The 25,792-nt window shown below is 39.6% G+C and overlaps 1 protein-coding gene across 3 annotated transcripts in view; it reads right to left on the reverse strand.

The window, feature by feature from the left end:
• The window catches only part of tlx2 (T cell leukemia homeobox 2), a 47,390-nt gene extending 22,716 nt beyond the window's left edge, over positions 1 to 24,674 (reverse strand). The window contains exons 1-3 of one of the 3 annotated variants that reach the window (XR_004632209.1): positions 24,558 to 24,674; positions 24,108 to 24,189; positions 14,695 to 14,905 (exon numbers count right to left, since the gene is read on the reverse strand). The gene's annotated coding sequence lies outside the window, so the exon portion shown is untranslated. Of the gene's footprint in view, positions 1 to 13,221; positions 14,906 to 24,107; positions 24,190 to 24,557 lie in introns of those variants that run through there. The other 2 variants (XR_004632208.1, XR_004632207.1) reach the window with 2 other exon arrangements.
• Positions 24,675 to 25,792: the final 1,118 nt, after the last annotated feature.

The following is a 25,792-nucleotide window of genomic DNA, read 5'->3' on the forward strand; positions in this document are numbered from 1 at the left end:
AATGTTAAACCCATAGCTCATATGGGTCAGCTGACAGACATCTATAATTCAAGTTTGTATTAATACGTCATCTGAAGAGAGATATAGGAGCTGATTTTACTCTTATTTCATGTTCAGTGTACCTCAGAAGCAACATTCAGATTATTTCTCGACATCTCCATTCATTTATTTTTTGTCAGTTTTACTTTCAGTTTCGTTTTATTCATATATGTTTAACTGCTGCAATTTTATACATTTACATTTATATTTATGGACACATACTGTTAATATTCAAGCATTTGTCAACAGTGATCTCAAGGCTTTTATTAAATCATTATCATTTATTTTTCATGGCAACAGAAATCTCAGTTCTTCAAAGAGCTCAGTTAAAGTCTGTTTTAAAAATCTCCACCATCATCATTATGTTTTGTTTTGTTTTGTATTTGAGTTTTGGTGATGATAATGAGCCATTATAAACTGCTTTCAGGTGTAAGAGGCTTCCAAAGCTAAAATCATAGATCATGTTTGTGTAGCTGCATTACACATGATATGATTATGAAGGATATGATGAGGAAGAAGAAGAAGAAAAAGAGGAGATTTTCAAAAACACAGGCAATTATGATTCTAATGATGATCACCAACTTGAGCCTCTTTCCCTTTTCATTAACAACACAGATAGACCATTCAAAGTAAAATAAGAAAACAATCACATTTATCTGTAATGTGGAGGGGATGTAATATTTCTAGAAGAAAATTAGGATGGAAAAAAGTTGTCAATATGAGGCTACAACTTGGAGAGCAAAATAAGCAAGGCATTTAGAGCTCAGTCTTTGCTGAACAAGAAGGAGGCTATACTGAGCTCCTCAAGTCCCAAAAAATAAATGTCTTAATTGTGCACACAAGAAAATAACATGTGCACACAGTATAATTGTCCTGTGGTACAAAGTAAGTATCTTATGTGTACAAATTATAACTGTGTGCACACAAAATAATAACCAGTTTCCATAAGATAATTATGTTGAGCTCACAGGAAGTTACTATATTGTAGGAACAAGTTAATATCTTGCGCACACATCATAGTTTATTCTTATGTGTGCACATGAGAAGATGTTTTGCTTTTTGGAACTTCAGGGCCTCCGTACTGTGCTAAGAGGTGGACTCATGTGAATGTGCTTGTCTGCAGCAAGGCTGTACATGATAGTAATCATTGTGAGTCTAAGGGGAGAAAATGTGCAGAGAAGCTTAAAAACACACAGAAAACTGTACATGTGTGTGTTCCCTGCATGCTTTGGTTTGAGATATTTATCCTCTGACCTTCAAAGCATTATGAAAATATCTTCCACCCACCATTAAACTCAAAATCTCAATCATGCTGTTTTTAAACTGTTTCATTCTTTGATTGAGAAAATGAGAAACTCTCTTATAGACTGGATCCTTGCAGAAATCAAATAATGAGTGAATGTATTTTCAACATGGAGGAAAAGCAGGCTTTTTAAATGAACTCTTTATTGACATTGTACACAGCTGAGGAAGAATGAAACACACTTAGCTGCATGTTCGTATGTGTGTGTGTGTTTACTAGACCAGAGCACAGATAGAGAGAAAGAGATGGCACATTAGGCCTGAGGGCGCATCATTATTAGACAGCCTGGCTTCCCTCTCTCTCTTTCTCTCTCCTTCTATCTCTCCCTCTCTTGTCCAATCACAGGGGCGTTCAGAACAAACACAGCACTTGTACAGCAGCAGCAGCAGCAGCAGCAGCTTCCGTGCGAGCACAGCTCGGTTCCTGCTCTCTAATTATGCCATGATACAATGCAATATTCCTCTGCAAATATTCCCACATAAATTCATTTCACAACCCATTAAAGATACAGTGGGTGAGATCATTTACATCGCCACGTCCCAGTACAATACAGCATGCAGCCGGCTTTTTTACAACGCAGCCAAATGCGTCAAGTCCCCTCGGTTGTACGGCAACCTGGTAGGCATTAACTCAACATAATGTCTCACAAATTAAAGTATTGCTGGGGCTACCACCACGGCGTCAGATAAATGTGCTCTATTAGGAGGCCTCATGCTGTGAGCAAAACAATTGATTGCTTGTTTGTGTTTTCATATGGCGTCTGTGAAACATGCAGAGTGATGGATGAGGGCCTGCCTTCTCAAGTTGCACTTAGTCAATCACTGTTGGTGCTTTTCTTCTCCCTCTCCTCCAAAAGAAGACTTGGTCAGTCCGTGTGCACACACTTTTATTTTTTTAATTGGAGGAAGGCTGAGAGAGAGGGGGAGAAAAAGAGCGAAAAATAGAGAGAGAGAGAGAGAGAGAGAGAGAGAGAGAGAGAGAGAGAGAGAGAGAGAGAGAGAGAGAGAGAGACTTGCAGGAAGGCTGAGAAGGGTTGAATCTGGGCCAGAAAAGGCAGACGTGATTGCAGAGACTGCAAGGTGTTAACTTTAGTCTTGTTCACACTACAGGACTCAGTTTATCATTACTGCCTCAGTCAGGTTTCTATTTTGTTTGGTCAAATCATATTTTATGTTATTATGACTCACAATAAGGTATGGTAAAAACATAAGTTATCATTTCTGTGATCCAACAAATCCTTACTTGGAGTACAAAGCCGGTGTGACCAAAATGAGTCACCTAAATACCAGTCAGAGAAAATCAAGCTAGTTGGCTCCCTTTACCTTGTTGATTTGTGTCTATGAAGCTGCTGGGAGTGCAAGCATGATTGTAACATCTGCAGTGAATAAGTGATGATTTCAGAATTTAAATTGTTGTGTTAAAAACTGATTGAATGTTTCTACAAAGCTATCAAAATTCCCAGTTAAAGAAAATTAAATCTCACCTCACAGATCATGCAAATACAAGCAGAATCTAAAGCCAAGTGATGCAATATTTGGTGTCAGAAATGCTCTTGTATCCATCTATAGTCATACAACTCCAATAAATTATATATAGCATTAGCAATTTAGCAAGAAGTGGCTTTCCACAGCAAAAAAAAAGTAAGTTTGGAGAGCAGAAGATGCAAAGCGCATGATTCAAGCCTGGCTCCTGTTGGAAGTCATCTGTAGGAGATCTAGCTTTGACTAATTCACATTAAGTGATATCAGAATGCAATGAAGCCTAATCTGCACAGACATCATCACAAAAATCAAATCTGTTCTGTCTTGTTGCTGGTCGGGCTGTAAATACTCACAAAGAAATGAAAGTCCTGGCTGAAAGCGATGTCTAACAATACTAGAGGCCCCAACAAGTCACTTGCTGCTGCCACAGGACTTAAACACCATCAGATTATAGCCAACAGGTTCTGAAATTGCAGAACATGTCTTGCTTTTGTGCCTAATTTAAGGGGCTGAACACTCCTGACTGCAGTTCCTCAAATCAAGACCATAATGTAGCACTGTTTTACAAAATTGACAAAGTTGTGTCTCTCATATACAGATATCCTGCAGGAAGGTAAAAGCAATACACCCGTTTTCTTTTTCTATTATGGTAAATCAAACAACACCATATCAGCACCTTTGTGCATCAGGATGTGATTTTATAGACAACATTCTGATGCTCCTGAAGCAAAAGAGGCATTATCGGCATTACTGCTGCAGACTAGGTTTATTTACTGACATTTTTCTTGCAGTCAATGCCTTTCAAGCAAAAGCACTCGGTCATAGTTAGAAATAGATGGAAGAAATAGCCCTGACCCCTGGTAGGATCTGGGATGCAGTCAGTAGTTTAAGGTGTCAAAGTAAGACGCTCAAACATCCAGTCTGACCCCCTTCCTGTGAGGTTTTGTGACAGAACAACAACACAACGCTCCTCTACTCGTGCTCCTGTGGGAACAACAGCAATAATTGCATGGATACAAGTGGTCATCATATGCTTAGCTTTAAGTGTATGTAACCCAACTTTCTCTGCCACTCTTCTACTGAAGATACATCTTATTACAAGAGATGCAATCTGTGACCTTACAGCCACAGGTCAGTCTCTCCTCTCCTGGTCCTGCATCATGAAAATGATCAGTGTTGTGACTTTCAATCTGTGATCGGGTAATGAATACCTGCTTGAAGCTGTAATCATCCACTTAAACCATTTGGATTCGGCAGCTCAACCTTGTAATCGGATTATTCCCGTTTCCACTGGACCGTTCTGCCTTTAAACGGGTTTAGTTTGGAGATAATTTAGTAAGTACATTGAGTAATTTGCCCATTGTTGTTGTTATCAGCTGCAGCCATGATCTCAAACTGAAAGGTTGGTTCGATACTCACAAATGAGCAAACAAAAAACAGCAACCACTTAACAACGCTGACCTTTTTAATGTTAAACGTCCTCTGAATGAAGGTTACTTCAGAGGAGATTGCACTTGAAGTTAGAGACTTTCATTTTCACAAACTTGTATAGACAGTCAATTTGGTTTAACTTAATATTAAAGAAGCAAACTGAAATGTTATTGTGCATCAATCTGTTTTTTTTTTTCAATCTGTAATGCTGGTTCTAGCTTATTCTCAAATCATTATTATCATTTTTTTTTCTTCATACATTTGGCAAGAAGGATAAAGTTGTTCTTGGATTGACATCAAGTTTGTTGTTGAAGCACAGAATATAAATTATGTCATTCATTGGTATCATCTAAGCCTCCATTTAGAGAGGCTGGATACATATTACAACACCTGTAACCTGGTTGCCTTGGTGGCATGTAAAGAATACCTATTGCTCGACTTTCTTACTAATCACCAGGCACTTCAGTTGTTGATGCTGATTGCTCAAAACCAGCATAACACCAGTAATCAATTCTGAATAGCAAGAGCAACACCATGGACAACCAGATCACACACGTCATATCAAATCAAAGGGGGCTCAGTTCACCTCTGCCTGTTGACACTGTGGCAAAATCATTGGTTTCCGTCTCAGGCTGGTCTTGAGAGTGGGGAAATAATGAAAGTTATCGGGCACAGATGTGAGAGCAGCCTGAGGAGCTAACAGCCTCAAACCATCTCTGATGCTGAAATGTTGGTTAATATGAATTGTCCTAATTAAATACATGTAATAAAATTAATGAATACTAAATAGATATATAGGGAGACAAGACACCCCCATCCCCCTACACTTCTAATTTGCATAACCACCTGCTCACTATACATTCCCCCTTAGATAACTAACTAGTTCAAAGCAGTAAGCAGTAGTGGTTCTTTATGCTGGTTGCCAACCGCCATAAAATGGATGGAAGATGAAAAAGCTGTGCAGAAGAAGAAGATTCAATAACCAGCTAGCTAACTAGCCTATACTACAGTGTGTGGTGTCCATTGCAGTGCAAATCATGCCTGAGGAGATGACGAATGAAAGCAAGGTATTCTACTCACACCCAAAATAAAAAAGATTTATTGCAAGTTTGGGACTTTTGGGATTTTGTAAAAAAAAGACAGGGTGTTTCCGTTCAACTAGTAACGCAGAATCACATCAATTTTGTTTATAAGTGAAGTTCATGAAGTAACATGATTCTCCACCATTGTCTTGCCTTTACTTAATTTGACTGACAGTGTCGTTCTTTGCATATATATCCTAAAGATATCGTTATCTGGAAAATGTCTTAGGGTCCCATAAATTGTGTGGTGAAAGTATAAAAACACAACAGCCCTAACTGGTATGAAATACTCATTAGGAACATTCTCAGTCCCAATACAACATCAGAGAAATTGGTGTCATTAGAGACTTCTACACAATCATATTTATTTAGTCAAATCAGTGATGCTGCCCCCTGCTGGCCATTAAAAGAACCCCTACTCTTTAGTGTTGTTTTATAGCCTATGTGTTCAAGTGGATTTAACATGGTTCTGATCTACTGTACAGAGCTCCTTGTAAAAAAATCTAATATGTTTTCTTGTCTTTACTGGAGAGAGAGATGAAATCTGCTATCATCTGTAAAACACTGAAGACATGAGAAGGCTACATGCACGGAGAGCTGAGCACATGTCTGCAGCAGCATCGTCCTTATGAGTGTCTCTTGCTTGATCGCAGTCATTACTGTAATCTGCTGCTCTGTGTCCAGGTGAGAGCGAGCAGGGTCTCTGTGAGGATATCACGGCATTAATTGATGTTTAGCTCGATCAGTCTCATAGGTGCTGAGTGCAGGTGCAGTGGCAGAAGTGATGAGAATGCCCTCCCATCGCTCTCAGCCATTACTCACTTCCACCACTACAATCACCTCCTCTAAAACCTCCACTCATGAAAACATCCTCCTCAGTGGGAGAGCTTACATGAGTGATGTATTTATATTACTTTCAGAGATTAATATTAGACACACAACAAAGGATTTCCACATCATATTATGTTGTTTGCAACTGTCACTACCTCTTAAAAAACTACAACCATGATCCAATCACAGAATGTATGATGTAGATAAGATAAACATATGTGGGGAGTGTAGAAAGGAAGCTTTGTGTGTGATGTGTAACCATGCAGCTGCAGGTTTCCGTGCACTACATACTGAGTATCCTGCTGTAAACTGGGTGTTTTATCTCAGGGAAGCGAGCAGCCAAGAGGAGACCTGGCTGCAACGCCAGCCAAGGCAGCTAATTACATTTTCCATCTCGACAAGAATGGAGGATACCTTCCTATGTTATTAATCATAATGAGGGGAATATAATAAGCTACCATACATCATGCTGTTGACAGTCGTAGTTTGCCATTTGCAAGCCCAAGCATTCTTCTTCTTTTAATGGCCGTAAACTGAATTAATGTACGCTGAGTTCGATGCCCGTAATCAATTGTGGATGAGATTTAAGGCCTTTTAGCCTCACCCTCCAAGAGTTTGGACCGGCATCAAGAATGGTACTGGACAAAGATTCCCCATAGGTGTTCATACGTTGTGCATGCATCAGTGTGTCCACAGAAAGCTGCTTCTCAGTATGTTCATATACATGTATGTTGCACTACCTGGATGTTTTTTGGGGATGCACTACTCTGATACCTTTTTTAAGAACTAAATAACCATATTAAACACATTTGCATTTTTTAAATATCTCTCAATGCCAAACAGTGCATAGTATTTGTTTGCATCTGGTTTATATCTTTAGTACATTCAAATTATGTGTTCATGATGTGAAAAAGAGTTTCTATCTCTGAAAAGCTCCAGTGTTATCGTACAGTGATAGAGCTCCTTACCTTTTAGCCTCTTATAGCTCTTGTTTTGTTTTTGTTGAACATGTTAAGCAGTTCAGTCTTAAAGGTGACATATCATGCAAAATCAACTTTTTAATGGTTCTCTACCTGAAATATGTGTCCCTGTCTACAAACCCCCCTGAAAATGAAAAGAATCCATTCTGCACCTGTTCTGATTTCTCCACCTTTCTGTAAATGTGTGCTGAAACGAGCCGTTTCAGACTTCCGTGTTTTTGTTACGTCACAACAATATCCGGTCTGTCACGAAGTCAGAGCTCGGAGCTTGTTCAGCCCATAGACTGTATAAAATACAACTCAACCCCTCCTCTGTTTTTCATTCCCTGCACACATGTGTGCTAACAAGGAGCTTAGGAGGGAGGCATGCTAGTTGTAGGCTGTCTTAATAAACACAAAGGTCGGTTTTACTCCCCACATCTGCAGATTTGAAGATCTAGTGGATGATTTTTATTTATCATGGACAAGTGCTAGTGCTAGTTAGCATAGCCACATAGCTACATGTTCGTAGCTGTGTATCAAGACACACGTCGACATGCTGACAAATAAAACAACAAGAAACACTAAATCTGTGACCAATCCTTCAGAAAGGTCCTGCTGCAGGCGCCTCTCCGTCAGGATCAGATTCTGGATCAGATTCAGAGGGTTGAAGTAACGCGGGTCTGTGAGCAGCCGTGTATATTCAGCCAACATGTAAACATTCGATCAACGTGCTGGACAGCCGAGGCCTCATCCACTTCCTGAGGGGGCGTGGTCAGAGAGAAGACAGACTGTTCTGAGGAGGGCTGAAGAAGAGGGTTTTTCAGGCATGCCAAAATCTGATTTCAGAGTGTTATTTTTAGCATAAACTTTAAAGACATGTTTTGGGGACCTCTTAGACCAATATATATTAATGAAAAAGAGCGTAATTTGTCACCTTTAAGACTTTAATAAAGCCTTTTTTAAAAGTAAAGATGGCCGCTGCTTTCTGCTTAAAAAAAACTTGGATGAATCCTTTGTATGCCACACAGAAAAAGTAAATGACAGTTGAGGAAATAGATTTTTTATTTCTCAGGGAATGGTGGAGACTAAATCTGACCTGAAATCATATAAAACAATAACACCTATAATACCAGATGAGCTCCTTCTGTTGAACAGCATCCCTATTATAACTTGATGAAGCTTTTAGCCTTGTTTGTTGGGAAAGGTCAATCAAATCCAATCAACATATCCACATAGACTGAACTTTAATAGATATGTACTTGAGCATTTCATGTCCCATCTTTGAAGGAGTATTAGGCCATTGTTTGATTTCTTGCTAAAGTTTATGACAGGACAGAAACCACTCTTTATCTGTACAGTAAGTATGTAGGTGAGCTTAGCATAAAACCAATGGGAATATCTAATCAGACTCTGAACTAAGGTTACTACACAGGTCAAAAGATTTAAATAGTATTCTTCAAATGTTCAACTTTTCTGTTTCTTATTAAAGCTCCTGTTGGGAACTTTCTGTTATGTTGATTTTGGCGCCCCCTGTGGACAAATCAATATCTTGTCTCTTTTCTGATCTTGTCCTGGACATGTGCAAGTCATGTTTTCAGGCACAAGATCTCATCCTGCTATCCTTCCAAAGTGAAATATTTCACTCATTGCTAGTATTTGCTGTGGAAAAAGAATAAGAAGTATCTTTCTTCAAGGTGCTGTCAGTCATCTGCTCTGATGTTTACCTCCTCAAAGCAGTTAGAGCTGGATCAGGCTTTGACCAGCACTTAGTTATGCTGCTATAGGCTTAGACTGACACACTGGGATCCTATCTAACCCCCTTCCCCCCAACCCCCCATCACTTACTTCAACTCACCCTGTCCCATTGAAAGTTACTAACCAAAGACCTTTCTGGACTCTCTGAGCTCCCTTTTCTCAACCTCAACTCAGACAAGGCAGATGTCTGTCTAACATGAGTCTGGTTCTGCTAAGTACGGTCTAGACCTGCTATGTTTGTAAAAGCGTCTTGAAATAACCTTTGTTGTGATTTGGCGCTATACAAATACAGACACCCTCTCCACTTTTAAGAGTAGGCTTAAAACTTTCCTTTTTGATAAAGCTTATAGTTAGTGCTGGCTCAGGCTTGGACCAGCTTTTGTTATGCTGCTATAGGCCTAGACTGCTGGGGGAACTGGCGCACTGACACACTGGGATCCTAGCTCACCCCCTTCCCCCCAACCCCTTCATCACTTACTTTAACTCTGCCTGTCCCATTAAAGTTACTAACCATAGACCTTTCTGGAGTCCCTGAGCTCCCTTGTTTCGTAGATTCCTCTGAGCTGCCGTAGACGTCCTCCTGCTGCGGACGTGCTGGACTCCAGCGGCAACAGCTTCTGCTACTCATCTCATCACTATCACCTCTCTCTCTTACTCCCCTCTATCTGTCTTTCCAGACCCAACTCGGTCGAGGCATGATAGCTGTCTAACATGAGTCTGGTTCTGCTCGAGGTTTCTGCCTGTTAATAGGAAGTTTTTCCTCGCCACTGTAACTAGCTAAATACTGCGATGTGCAATGCTCATGGTGGATTAAGGTGGGGTCAGACTGAGTCTTACCCTGTCTTGAAGTTGGGTCTCTGTTCATAATTTGACATAGAGTGGTTTAGACCTCCTATGTTTGTAAAAGCGTCTTGAGATAACGTTTGTTGTGATTTGGCGCTATACAAATAAAGATTGATTGACTGATAAAGATTGATTGAAAGCAGTTTTAGGCATTATACATTAAGGCACAATTACAATAAAGTCAAGTCAAGTTAACTTTATTTATAAAGCACATTTGAAAACAACCAAAGTTGACCAAAGTGCTTTACAAGGTAAAAGTTTAGTAAGAAAACTACAATAAACAACACAAAATATTTATATAAAAAATGGTAAAATCTGTTGGGATAAATTGCAGCTCATAAAGAGGCATTACTGCTAATTTCGTCTGTTTCATGACTAAAAAGTTCTGATAGGAGCTTTCATTCATGCATATTCTATGTTCTAGTAAATACTTCAGACTTGAAACCAACAAAGATGTGTCATTGGACAGGTTCAGTTGCATGGTGACAATATTAGACATCTGATGGTTTCCTTTTCCTGCATTTTATGGTGCCAGGAAGCATTAGTCACAGCTTCATTGAGGTCTCATTTGAACTCTATTTGTAGGATTTTTCTGGGTAAGTTTACTGAGTGTCTGTAGGAGTATTTTAGTCTCAAGTCTTTGGTTGAAGGCGACAGTAAACTCAAACAGTCAGCCATATTTCCTCTTCTGTTGTCAACCCCAGCATTTCTGAGTCAACTGAGAGGAGCCGATTCTATCACTGTGTTTAATAACAGTGAGAAAAATGAAAAGATCCTGAAGGTAGCTATACCTCCTGAACGGCTATCTGGAGAGAGAAACAGCACTGCAATGTAATTTATCGTGACTGAGCTCCCAGCCCTCAGGCTTCTCCTTCCACTGGAAAAAAAATCTCAGAAACTAACAAATAGGAAATAAAGGCTCCTCTCCTCTTAATCCTGCTCACCTTAAGGGTGAGAGACACAGGTTAAAGACTTCACAGCCGTATACAAGCGAGATAAGGTCCAAGTCAGTCTGGTCAGTGTTTCGATAACTTCATCAATCCTGGAAAATGCAATCAGATACAGTCGGACTCAAAGCCGCCGCTGCCCTCTGGGAGGCTGAGAGAGACATTCATTTTGGCGAGGAGGGCACACAATCTCCCTTTTGTAATTAAGAGTACCCAAATAAACTGTGTGTGTTAGCCCTGAAGTGGAACAGTTAGAAACAAATAAAAGGCTAATGAAGAAATGATTGCTCTTTTACAGGAAGAGGGAAGAGAAGGAGTCTGAGGGCAGAGAGCTTCGTGGACGCAGCGCTCCAAACTCGCTCTGCTCACGGTTAAAATCAAATGAGGAAGGGTTCATGTGCGAACGGGTGCATGTGATTGAACCGTATTTAGGAGCCCATTAAACCCAAATGTGTGTGTGTGTCTTTAGAAACGGAAAGATGAGTAGAAGGTATCAGTTGTTTGTCAGCTTCAACTGTTCCTAAAATCAGCACTGATCGCTGATTACAGCTCCTGTGAGTGGATTTTTGCTGACCATGACACAGACTGAAACTAGTCCTGATGTCTCTTTGTGACTTTGAAAAGCAAACAGGATGATAAGGGACTGATCATTTCTATGAGGTGATTTTTATGCCTGCAACCTCTGACACCCGGTGTGTGATGCAGCGATCACACACCTGCATTCATAGTGAAGGACATGTCTGGCTTTTGAGAGAAAGCAGGATGACACACTTTGACAGGAAACCCAACGTACACATGTAAAGGACAAGATCAGCACAAAACACACAGCTTTGTCCACAGAGTCACCTAAATGAGTACAGACAGAAAGTTTGAAGGAGCTTTGAAGGCTGGTTTCGTCTGACTTTATATTTGGAGAAATACATCTTCAAAAATAAGAAAAGTGTACCAGGGTTATTGCAATTTGACTTTCAGGTGACTAACTCCTATAAAAATCCTTCTCTTGCAAAGTGGAAGTGTCAAGTCTGTGACTTTGAGCATTTCCACATAAGGCACAATTGTTAAATACCATGCACGATGGCTTCCCTCCTCTCTGCCCTGCTAGTCTGCTTTCATACTATAGTGACATCCTTTCATGCCTGTGTACTTACATATGTACACAGTTTGATATAGTAGGTGGCGGTGTGCATGTCGTTGGTTTGTAAATCCGAAGAGAAAGGAGAAGAAAGAAGTTGAAGAAGAAGGAAGAAGAGGAAGGAACCAGGGAAAACACTCCTGTCAACAACTTGGCGACATTTGTTCATGTTCTGTGCAGACAATGGAGTCCATCCTGCTGCTGGGGAAGTTTATATTGTTTTGGAGACGCCAACAACGACCCTCTCACTGGCCTTCCAATATTTCAACATCTATTGTGCAGCTCAGATGATGAAACCTGTCATGCTGCGCAGAAACAAAGTTTTCAGAAGTGACAGAGTTGAAAAGTTAAGAAGTCATTTAGCAGCCTGTTTCTTAATTTGAGCACAGTTGCCTTTACATCTCCCAGAGTGCACTTGAATCATGCTGGAGACCACCTCCTCAAGCTGACTCGGGCATGGTACGAATGTGTTCACACTGATCAAATGAAGCAGACTTTGAGGCCAAGGTTACTCTGATCCAGGACCAGGTCCCTAATGTGAAACAACCCTTACAAAGCAGATAGGGTCGGACAACATGGAAGAACTGTGGGAAGTTCGGGAATGAGTGTTTCAGGTACCTGTACCATACTATGGACAGGATATCAAACCACAGGATATAAAAGCCTCTGAAAATTATTTTTGATCATTGTTTTGAAATAAATGTCACTCATATTCCCAAATACAGTAGAACATAATCCATTGAAACCCCTACAGTTTAGACAACTAAACCACACAGGAAAGATGGTCTAAATGTTTCAGACATACAAAATATGGCTGTGTAGGTAGTGACCACGTTGCTTATTACTTAAACTTATATTATTAATTTAAGAAGCTCAGTCATTACGTTTGATTTGTAGAACTCATTCTTCTTCTTGTTGTCTGTCTCTATCCATCTCTCTCTGCATCTTCTCTTCTCCCTTTTCCAGCATGTTCCCAACTGTCTAACATGAGTCTGGAGGTTTCTGCCTGTTAAAGGAAGTTTGTCCTTGCCACTGTAACTTGTTAAATGCTGCAAAGTGCTCTGCTCATGGTGGATTAAGATGAGATCAGACTGAGTCCTGTCTGTAAGATGGGACTGGATCTGATCCTGTCTTGATGTTGGGTCTTTGTTAATAATAGAACACAGAGTACGGTCTAGATCTGCTCTGTTTGGAAAGGGTCTGCAGATAACATTTGTTGTGATTTGGCACTATATAAATAAAGATTGATTTGGTTATAAAACCCTAAAAACATTGTAAATTAAACATTGATTAGAGGTTGAATTTAATTAAAATTTAGTTGCATCAATTCCTCCATTGTACATTAGAATTAAAGCAGGTATGTAATGCAAAAACAAAGTGTTTAATCTGAAATGTAATGATTAAAATGCGATGCATAGAGGAAGGACAGAGTTTAATGCTTTTGTGTGATTTTGCATACATTTGAGACATCTACTTTCTTCTCTTACAGCCTGAATACTTTTGCATTTGAGACTTGAATTGATTTTCTAGAAGAACTTCCTTTAGTTCAACTTCGAATCAAATATTTTCACTGGAGTTGTTTCTTCTTTTCAAACGATCTTAAAACCTCCGTCTAGTCACGGTCTGGAGCTGTGAATCCTTTAAACACATTAAGCGTTAGTGACTTTCCCATAATTAAAATGTTTCTCAGTGTCTCTGTTACTCCATATTTCTCTAAGTGTGTGCACTGTTTACTTTTCGTGGCAGATAACTGACGGCAGATCAAGACGCCGAGCCATTTGCGATGAAAGGTTTTGACTGCAGAGATGAAAGTTTGTGAATTCCAAAGTACAACTACGTCTCGGGTTACAAAGCGAGGTCAATCCACTTGTGGTGACTAAGATTTTAGCGGTGAGGGCGCCATAGGTGGATGAAAACACACCGCCACAACAGGCATGTCAGCTATTTCAAGATTTCAGCTGTCTCGCCATGTCGACCCATCTAAAGATCCGTCTTTTTAACCGAGTAGATTTCTTAACATGTCATCAAAAATGTGTTAACCTATGGAGAGCGTGCAACATACCTTCCCACAGAGCTGTTGCAGAGGCTTGTTTTTTCTTTTGATATATCAGTGCTCATCTGAAATGTGATCTTCCACATCTGCGTCTCTCCACTGCAGCCAAATTCCCCGGCTACTGTAACGGAGGGGGGTTGTTTTGTTCCACTGCAGTGCAACTTTGACTGTCCACCCATAAAAGTGTCAAGATTGAAATATCTGGATTAAGAGCAAGTGAAGGGGCTGCCATTTTCAAGAGCCTGTGTGAAACGTCTCTGTCGTCGGCAGCACGGCCTTCAGCAGGAGGAAAATGCATTAGTCCCAACGGATCGCTGTCCTCCAGAAACCAGATATGGCGCTTTTATTAAGAAGGACACAAGTTAATTTATGTCAGAGCTTAAAATGAGCCTGTTGCTGCTTCTTATGTTAATGATGAAGCAGGTGTTTTGGGGGTTTTCGCCTCAGAACAACAACTGGCCCTGTCTTTGAGTTGTGTCTGAATAGAAAGCACACAAAGATTTGCGGCTGAATTCTGTAAAAATTGAAGATGTTGTATCAGAAGAACCCCCGAGGATCACTAGGGAAAAATTAAAGAATATGTAGAGACATGTTTTTGATGCCTTAAAGGCTTACAGAAGAGGCTCGATGATGGAAACTGAACACAAACGTTACACAGCAGCAGAGTCAGAGAAGGAGCATGACACCCTTGAACTCTGCATGGCGTGTCTGTGCACGCAGAGGGCCTCTGCTAATATCGATGCATTCCCATCTGCCATTGTCTTGCCAAAGCAGAAGCCTGAAGATCACAGCTTGGAAGAAAAAAAAACACACTGTCCCTTCCCCCCTCACTCACTCACTACCAGTGATCGACACTCTGACTCATGGAATGAACGCTGCAAAGAGGCATCTGGACAGCATCTCCTGCCTCTGAACCAGCGAGCCTCTTGAAACGTGTCGTCGCCGTGCTGTCCGGGGCCGTGCCATTTTCATTCCAGTGCAGCCGCTCTGCTCTTCCACCTGTCATCTGCACTCTGAGCGGCCTGCGCTCGACCTGCTGACAGCTCCTGAAACGTGAGGGGAGTCACAACAACAGATTCAAGGGCAGAAGCGCCGGGGGAAAAGTGTATTGATGTAGACTATGTGCCGTGTTTAGCTGTCATTATGTTCCTCTGCTGATTGAGCACTCATTACTCTTGTACAATTAAAACTAACCTTTGTGGGGACTTATTGTACATTACAGAACAGGAAAGAAATACCAAGTAGAATATTAATGAGTGTTCAGATAAGAAGGCACAGAAGGTAATTACTGTCATGAAGGGTCTCTCCATTGAACTAGATGCAGATGAAGTTGTGATGTAGCTGGATATCAGGGGATCTGTCTTTATTGTTCCACAACAAACATTAATAATTGTGTTTGTGTTTCTGTATGTCCAGAAATTTAGTCTATTTGTAAACCTATGCACACCTTTAGGTCATTCTTAGTGTGCGTGTCTGAATGTCCAACAAATTCTATTCAATTTATGTCAAATTAGCTAAAAAAGGGAGCTTCTTTCCCAGCTCTGAAAAATCCTCTGGTGTTTCCTCAGTTTATCACAATCTGGTGACCAAATAAAACCAAATGTTGCTTTCAATAAAATGTCTTGATCCTCTGGTTTTGAAAATTTGGCAAAACCTCTGCAATCTAAATTTCAAACTATGAAACATAGTTGATTCCAGACGGGGACACGTGCAGATTTTTTGACAAGGGTGGCTCAACTGAGGCACTGACGCAGGCAGGAGTGGAACACAAATAAAAGCATCTACCCTCTCTGTCTTCACCAACTATTTTCACCACTATCATCACAGTTTCATATTGTTGTTATACTCCTGTTTATACATTTTTAACTTTAAAAAGAAACACGACAAGGTGGCGACACAAGAATCTTCTTAGCGTAATTCTTTAAGGACTGAAAAAGAAGTTTGTCTAAAGTCAGAATTTAAAGCACCAACTATTAAAATCAAAAAGCCACCAGCAGCTGTTTCAACACAGTCCAAGTTCATCAGCTCAGTCCTGGACCCTGTGGAGGTGGTGGCTGACAGGAGAATTATGGCCAAGCTGTCGTCTTTGATGAACATTTTTTTTTCTATATAAATTCTTGTACTGTACACCTTCTTGTTTGCTGCTGTAACTCCATGAATTTCCCCGTTGTGGGACAAATAATGGAGTATCTTATCTTATCATATGCTAGGATTTCAGGATGGTAACAGGTAGCGGACTTTTAATTGTACCAAACGTAAAAACTAAGACCCACGGTGAGGCAGCTTTTTATTATCACGGCCCACGCCTGTGGAACACCCTGCCTGAGGATCTGAGGGCTGCCCAGAGCATAAACATTTTTAAAAGCAAACTCAAGACCTACCTTTTTAGTCTTGCTTTTAACTAAGTTTTATTTTTATTCTTAACAGTTTTATCTATTTATTTATTTATTTATTTCAAATTTAGTCACTTTTATTCTACTTTATTTATTTATTTACTTATTTATTTATTTTAAGTCTCACATCTTATTTTCTTTTAATGGTTTAATATTTTAGTCTTTTATTATCTTAATATTTTACTTTGGTGATTTTAACTTCCTGTTTTGAGTTTTAACATCTTATTTTACCTCCAGTGTTTCCTCATTAAGATAACATGAGAGCGTTTCCTCAGTTCGTTCAGCAAATTATTTAGATTTTTTTATTTTATTTTTTTTATTGTTTTTATTACTTTTGTTGCATATTGTATTGTTAACCTTAGGATTTCTTAATTTATTCTATTTTAAGTTGTTTTTCTTGTACAGCACTTTGTGTTACAATGTCATTGTATGAAAAGCGCTTTATAAATAAAGTTTGATTGATTGATTGATGGAACAGGGGCGGCCAATTGGATTTCCATCTCTCTGGATGCACCCCTGATTTCAGGCTTTTTGACGTGTTCTAGCAAGAGGCCTTCAGGTCAGTAAAAACTCAAGAAATTTCAGCCTTTAGCACCAGGAACATTCAAGTCAGGAATTCTGCAGCAGCTCTTTTGTTGTCTTTTTCTTGTAACCTTAATCAGCTGTTAGAGTTTGTTTGTTTTTTAAAGCATTTATGTAATTTATTGTAGCTGCACTGTTGTACTTATGCATGTCAGGTTCAGTGGTTGCTGTATTTAATAATTGCACGCAAAGTTAACCCTCAACTCCATCAAATCTCAATGGACTGCTTTAAAAAATGCCAGAAACCCTCGTCTTTTTGTTGACTGTATTTTACACGCATGATGTAAATAGCAGCAACTCTTCTGCCTCTTTCTTCTCCCCTAATCAGCAGCCTAAAGTTTTTACTTTTCTTACATACTTTATTTTTGTTTTAAGCATCACAAAAGATATATTGAAACGTAACAAGACTTCTCTGTTTGAAAAATTCAATCATCATCGACACTCAAACAACGGGACTTTTTTTTGTTGTTTTGCAGGCCAGGTCTATGAGGGGCACTATGAGCACTCACGCACTGCAGGAGACAGTTTGAATTTCACTCTTAAATTTCAATTTGTATCTTGCTGTTTCCTCCTGTGCCCATACATGGGGCTATAATTACATTTGGGCAATGGGGGTCTACAGTATTTCAATTAGGAAGGATGGGGCCTGTTTCACTGTTGCAGGCCCACTTTGTGATCCAGGCTGACATGTCATGTGATCGCATGATAAGGCCAACCAAGCAGGACACCCACCTGGGTGTAATTGTACAGAAAAATATTGCCTAGTTAAAGCACTACTGCAGCGAAAATTTACCTTGGTGCAAAACTTTAGTAATGAAGAAAGTGCAGTACATGGCAGTCTTATTCCAAATGTTCCATGTAGGAATAATTAGAAATAGAATAAGCAAAAAATTAATGTCTGTCTCTCTGCAGGTGACAGTAAATTGTCTTTGCCATGGTTCCTCGGTGAAATCACAACATATCATAGAAGAACAATTAGACAGAAAACAACTGCTTAAAGCATCTGTTTCAGCTCACTCGAGCCGATCGTACAGCGTAAAATCTGCAGGGGTCAAACATAAATCCAAGAATCTCATAAGAGTGAGTTTAACACGTCGTGAGGAGGACAGGTGGCAGTGGATAATAATAGGACGAGATCAACAGGGAAATAAATTTGACCCGTTGCAGTTTTGTTACTTTTCCAGAGCCTCGATACAGATCTGTAGTTTCACAGGATGTCTCCTTCACAGCGTGTGAGAACGCCCACAGCCACCATCGCCCTGGAGGTGATCATGTGGGGTTCAAAGCATTGATGTCGGCCCATAATAATCCGCAGACAAAGCCCAGAGTGTTTGGAGAAACACAAATACTACCACCATGTCTTTACTTTCAATAAAGGCGGCACAGATTGGTTCATTCAGCGGTTTATCTCTGATCTCCTTCTCGAGCTGCAGCACCCTCAGAATGACGGATGCTGAGGGGAGATCAGGTTAATGGCCATTAAGAGTGAAGATGATCAAACTGATGAAAGGTTTTTATCTTCTGTGATAAGGCAGAGGATTTCTGGTGCTGCAGCTTTTTCCTGTGACAGCTGTGTTTTGTAAAAATGTGTTTTCACAGCTTCACAAAGTATAAAGGGATATGACACAAACAGTGAGGGATGTCTTTTTAACACGCTCAGAGTCTGAAAGATTAGCTAATTGTTGTAAAAGCTTAGGTTTAGATTAAAGCTTCAGTTTGTGTTTTTTTTTTGTTATCTTTTGACACAGACTTGAGCTGCTGTCATACATTAAGACCGACTCACTAGTAGTCAGACTTCCTGTTTCTTATTAAACCAGAGCTGTCACAAAAAAGGCAAAAAGTGTAAAGTTCTTACTGCTAACAGTACTTTTAGATTAACAAAATATGATGTCCAATGCCATTTTAACTAGCTTTTTTTCCTTTTTAGCATTGAAAAAAATCTTAATTCTTGATCTTAAAATTGTGTTTTTATTCATATGATGAAAAATGTTACACAAAAGGAAGTTTTTGATTCCAAATTAGATTTAAGAAATGTCTCATTTGTCAATAAATCTGGTTGCATGTGTAGTGGCTATTTGTCCAAAGATTGCCAATGTCCAGCCAAGAATGTAGTATTTTGGTGGTTTATTGTACAACAAAAAAAAAAGCTTCTCTCAAACAAAAAGGAACGTGCCTGGAAATCTCCCGGTAAAAAACCATTCACCTTCCCCGGTGTCTGCCTCTCATATCTTACCTGCCCACTGATAAACACATCACCCGGTGCAAAACTATCAACCTATAAAAGTGAGTAAAGAAATATACTAATAACACCTAAGGCATGAAATGTAATCCTCGAATTACCTTAAATGAAATAACAATAAATTAATTGATTAAAGTAAAAATAATCAAATACATGAAACAATGTAAATAGCTCCAACAGGCTGTATTTTGAATTTGAATGTAGGCCTATATTTATTTTTGTACAGTAAAGACAATTTTTCCCCCTCTCAATTAAAATAGTTATTTTCTAACTGAAACTTTGAATTGGATTGCTTCATATCTTTGCCAGAAAATCTCTTGCATGTTCATTAATGTCAATAAAAATTTACAACATTCAAAAAAAAAGGCGAAAAAAGCTTTTGCAATTAAAAAACAATGTCAGTTTTTTTTCCTGACAGCTGAAGAGAGACAGGAAACTCTGAGAGCAGAGAATGGAGGATGATATGCAGCAAATGATCGTGGCAGGGAGTCAAACCAGCGACCACTTCGATGAGGACTATCACCTCTTTATGCATGTGGCATGTGCCTTAACTGCTCAGCTGTGTCACATTTTTTGGATAATGCATGGGAATAATTCCTTTTTATGCCACTTCATCACTGGTGAGGCTGTCTGATGTACTAAAATAACTCAGATAAAGATTTCTCAATATGAGACATGAAATACCAAATATCTGGAACACCTTACAAAGTCTGAGATATGACTTCATTAAATAAAAACACATCTCTACAGAGGCACAGATCACTGCTGAACTGCATACCAGGTACAGAAAACAATTATCATCTTAACTACATATCATCTCAGCTTTATCTCCATGAGAATGCCACTAAACCTGCCTTTTCTTTTTTTGTCTCTTTATATTAAATTAATCTCATTTTCATAAAGGGATGACATGAGTGAAAGAATGAATATGTCTTTATTCTGAGACTGTGTTATGTTTCCTTTGGCCTTGAAGGGTTAATAAATACTATTTATTCAGCACTGACCTGTAAACTCTCTGGTAGTTAAAGTAAATTTAAATAATGATATTTAGTCTTCTAAGATTGTTTCCCGTGACTCTCTCCCCTCCTCACACTTGTTTTTTAGTCCAGAGTGTCTAATCTGAAGAATCTAGATAAGAGGAAAAGGAATACTTATGAAGGAAGTGCCCTCATGAGGCGAGCAGCCAGCATCCTCACACTCTCACATCTCTGAGACGGAGAGCAGATAGGGGCCAGAGGAAGACATGTTGAATTACACATTTGACTTATGACTTTCCCTAATCGTGCAATCTGCTCTGTGAAGGATGGTGCTTAATGGGCTGTGGACGGTAGTTTCTCACTAAGTGCCATCATTCTTACGTTTCAGGCTTCGGTAGCTTTGCTTGAACTGTCAGAAATGAAATGCTTAATTATAAAAGGCTCAGTGATCTGAAGGATGGATGGAGGAGAGCCACAGCAGGGTGCATTCCTGTGCAGGATGGTAGAGGAACGTTTGTTATGTGGAGGTTGCTGGTCTTAGACATTGAAGGACATTAATGTAGATATGAGTAATGAAAAGATGAAATACATTAGGTATTTTAGATCATAGGAATCCCATTGTCCCCAGTATTAATCCCCCATGATGATGTCAATAAGGAGTATAATGGTGAGGGAATTTCTCTGTTGTAATTATGTTTTACTTGCAGTCAAAGAAATCTGTAAAAAGGCATGCATCTCTCTTATTAGAGATAACTCTACACTACACAAAACTGAATGGATAACACAAACTCCAGTCTCAGAGACAAAGGCTCACTCCTTTCAAGAAAAGACAGAAGCATATGATAAGACTAACACATGTATTGTGTACTTTGTCTGATTTACAGGAATGCTATGGGGTGGGCACTGAGGATCAAATATTCAAATATTCGTTCACTTTGTAAAAATCGAAGAGTTACTTTGAATATTTGTAAAAGAGGCGGTGGTGTACTAGATGCCACACTTGAGACCTCAGGGAGATGAACTACTTGCTGGTGATTTTATCTGTAGGGTTGCAATCGTCACAGTTTGTCCGGTCAGAACATGGATGTTGTGGATGAAAAGATATTCGATGGTGACACACTCTCTTTTGATTTCCACTCCTTTTATTTCTTTGACATTGATCTTTACTCTTGATGGTGAATATGACAGTGAAGGTGTGTGAACATTGGTGTGTGTGTGTGGTGGTTTCTGAAGGAAATAATAAAATATATACATAAACATGAAGTCTGTACAAACGATAACTTAACTAGATACTCTATATGATTATAATCTATGAAATACAATGAACAAAGCTAAAATACACTCCAACTTTCTAGGGACAATCAACAGATTACCATAATGACAGCCACTACCTCTATCTCACATACACACACAAACACACAGAACACAAGACAATGCTGTCAGTCCCTAAGTGGACCCTGCATACTCATGCTGCATGTCAGACTTAGTGGCACCAATCAATTAACTATAAACTTTCTCTAGACAACAAAATTTATGAACATAAATGATGATAAGGAACTACTAATGCAAACTTATGACTAAACTATGATTAAAGCTACTCACAATCTTATGGACACACTAAAAACTGTGAAAAGGGATCGGCTGCGTCACTGACTGAGGGGTGTGCAGGTGTGCCTCTGTGCATCCTGTTTTGTCCCTTCAAAATAAAAGTCCTTTGCAGATACAATTTGGAACATCCTTTTGTTCCTTCAAAATAAAGGGTTGCAGATGCAATTCAGAATGACCTTTTGCACAATATTTTCTCATTTTAAAAGTACAATTTTCATCGTTTTCACAGGTGCCTGGTTGTAATACGGTATTCCCACCAGACGGTGGCTATGCACCTTATTTTCGGCGGTTGAACGGATGCAGGCAGTTAACTGTTATTTTGTGAAGCACTTCTGGTTAATGGTAAACGCCAGACGGTTGACTAATTCAAAGCCGATAGAGCATCAAATCTCTTGAAAGTGATGTCTTCGAGGAAAACAGGAATTATGTGTGCCGTCAGAGGATGTCACAACAGCTGGTACAAACGTTAAAAAAAAGGCCAATCCACACAACGCCGAATATTTTAAACCAGACGTCCGGCACAAAACTCTGAAGTACGTCATAGCTTTACTTCTGCATTCAAAAAGAAAGTGAATAGAGCGTCTCAAAGCTGTTTGTAAACCGCATTAGCAAACAGAAGAAGAAGTATGCTAACTGCATTATAGAAAGAAGAAAGGTACTTTATTAATCCGCAGGGGGGGAAATTCAATTTTTTCACTCATGCTATTTTAGACATGCTACACATACGTTTTTTTTGGTATATACATACAAATGCACACACATGCAGTGAACATGCTTAGGGAGAGATGTCAGAGTGAGGATACTGCCGTCAACCAGCGCACCCAGAGCAGTTGGGGGTTCGGTGCCTTGCTCAAGGTCACCTCGGCAGTGCCCAGGCAAGTGAACCAGCACCTCTCCAGCCACCAGTCCACTTGCCAAGCTCCGTCCATACTGGGACTCGAATCGGCGACCCTTCTGTTCCCAAGCCAAGTCCCTATGGACTGAGCTACTGCCGCCCCCAAAAGCAAAAGAAAACACTTGCGACAGTCGTGGCGATTTTCTACATTTTCTGAATCTGAGACCACTACACATGTATTTCTAGAGACTGAGCATGGCTGTAAAATGTAAACATTAACCCCAAGCTGCGTCACAGAAACACAGATCGAGACAGACGCTGTCAGTGCCCACTACTAGCAGCACCTTGTCCTGCTGCTGGTTAACGTGATTGCAACACAAACAGGCCGTTAATGGGACAGGTGTGTGTTTAGGGGAGTGATTATTCGAATAATCGATGAATAGATGCCAATGATTATCGAATAGTATTTTGGCTTGAAATGCCCATCCCTATTATGAACTGCTCAGTCTGGATTTCTGGATGTCAGATCAGATCCATCAGAACAAGAATTGAGGAGACACGATACTTGAGCAAAGTTTCCTTTAGTACTTCCTGATGTAAGAGGTTGAAGTTTTACCCACATGCTATCTTACTTTTGCCATAATACCTCAAATTTAGTACTATTAAATGTGTGACACTTTTAATATCTAAGATGTACATTGAATTAAATGAAACTTTTCCTTCACTTTATATTAATTCTTAGATCCTTGGGATAAATGAGTCCAACCTCTGAAATGTGAATCAATGTCTCTACAGAGCTTCATGCTTCACCGTGATAACGCTGAGTACCCCTGACAGTTTGAATGTGAGGCGGTGTGTTTGTAAAAGTGAGAATGCAAACTCAGCAAAGCGTCTCTGAATAAATAAGAGCCGAACGTCAGAAAGCAAACAGGATTTTGTTCATTCATATTCTTCGTATTTCATTTTCTCTTTCTTAGCTGTTGCTGTAAAACCATAAATCTTCAATTACTAACTTTGCCATTTGTTTTAAGCTAAAGGAATAAATGAATAATTTTTCATTCTTCGGCACAAAGGGCAGAGCAAAGTGCATTAAAGTGACGAACGACAATACAGTGTTTCAAAGGTTTAAATCCATACAGAGCTGCAGACTGCTGTCAACTAGAAAGAAGAGCAGAAACCAACTACAGGGGGATGGAGATATCCCAAGACATCATTTTCATAGAAAGGAACCAATAAAACTTCTCGTATCGCACAGTTATCAGATAATCACTTCCTCTGTACATGATTTGAACATGTGTGGATCTCCATCACCCTGACATGATGCCTACAGTTGTAATCTTTGAGATTTTAGTGGATCAGGATCACTTCCTTTATTAGCATCTAAGCAAACTGAAGGTAAGGGACAGTGCAGATCTTTTTCAAACCCTTCTTGAGCTTCTACTTTGCCAGAAAACAAACAAAAGTGTACAAAAAAACATGTGTTGCTGTTTACTCTGCGGCCAAACAAACCCACTTTACCTCAGTGAAGAAGTCAGTCGGCCACCGCAGTTTGATTTCATGCGTCACACCACTCGGCATTACAGACTAGTTGCAGAGAATTGTGAAGTAGCTTACCTTGCTAAGAAGATGGAGGTGTGTTAACTTGTTTTCTGCAGCTCTTCATCTCAACAGTTCTCTCCGGCTGCTCCGTTACTCCCTAAAATGACGGCCAAAAGGAAGAAAGAGGAGCGTTGTCTTGTTTTGTGAATGCACTTCTGCGAACCCAACAAGCTAAAACATTGTTGGCTGTAACCTCTTCACAATAAAAGCAAACATGTGCTTCACCAGTTGTGTGTTGTTTCTGCAGCAGCTCAGTTTAAACCTATGATTTAAACTCTAATACAGTGACAGTGACAGCAAACAGTGAGAGTGAACATGAAGGCCCCACTGAAACAAACGAATCAACAAACTAAATGTCTGAAAAAGCTGATGTTTTGACACTACATTCAAAATGTGAAAGCATGAGTCTTGTTAAACATTTTCTATCACAGGTTTAAGATTGTGGTTCACACTTTTGAACTTTACCTGGTGTTAGTATTGTTTTTCCACAGGCTTCTGCTGAGTCACACGAGCAAAAGTTCACCTGCTCACTGAGGGGGCCTTTTAAGCTGAATCAGGAAATGAACAGGAAGTGAACAAAGCTAACTTCCTGTCCTGGCTAAATCCCAAAACTCTTTAAAAGGCTAGAACCGAATTTTTTTTTATTAGAATACTTAATTAAAAAAAATACTCTATCTTCTTTTCTGCTTTGTAATTATTGTTTTGGGTGTTTATTTTAATCCCTTTTTATTTTGTGAGGAAATTCCCGGCCTCCCTTTTTATTTGAGTGAACCGGACCTGGTGTTTGAACTCCTCTTATTGTTTGGGGTTTGTCAGCTGAGGCACATGTTGCTGGATTGTTTGGGTGACACCAATGAAAGTAAGACAACCCGTTTTTTCCACTTTCCTTTCACATATATTTTCCTTCAGTTTGGAACAAACATGGAGAATGCAATTCATAACTGTTATCACAAGGGGAAACTGTTAGAAAAGAGACAGCCTTTATCAAACCTGTGTGATTCATGATTACTTTCAATACAACCAAATTCTCATAACAAGATAAGTAAAAGCAGCCGTCTTCTCCCTCCGGTTCCTCACTACTCCCACCGCTCAGCACCCCGCCTCCACTAATTGAAACAACAACCAGCTAACTTTTCTGTCAATGTCAGCAACATGCATGCCAAACCACTTCCATCCAATCAGATTAATTTGCATCGGGCTGTTGTGGCGGCCTCACGCTGAGAGTGGCCTCTAGTTTAAAATGAACTCTGAATCCTTGCCTCGCCTCCTTTTCTGCTCTGATCTCCTCCCTCCTAAACTACAGAGTGACTGAGGACGTCCACTGCCAAAGATGAGGGTCTCAACTAGTATTTGACTGACGTCTCATGAGATTATTTTCAAATAAGAGCAACAAAACATGTCCTTTACTTAAAACTATGATGATATCTTGAAATGAGATGCTAGTATTATTCACATCACGTCAAAGATAACTATGTCTTTATTTTAGACTTTAGAATTAAGGCCGGCTAACTGACTCGTATTTATTATTTCTATTAGCAGCATCAAATAAACAACTATGACGTCTTTATCAAGAAAACTAAACATATTTTTGGAGACATTTTTTGCAGTGGGTTTGATGCAGCACAGTTGCTGCCTAAGCAGGCGGATCCTCTAATGAACCAGCGGGTATCAGCAGATGTGGGTCTATAACTTAATTTGCC

Source organism: Notolabrus celidotus, chromosome 8 (genome assembly GCF_009762535.1).
Source record: "Notolabrus celidotus isolate fNotCel1 chromosome 8, fNotCel1.pri, whole genome shotgun sequence".
In the NCBI taxonomy this organism is placed as follows: Eukaryota; Metazoa; Chordata; class Actinopteri; order Labriformes; family Labridae; genus Notolabrus; species Notolabrus celidotus.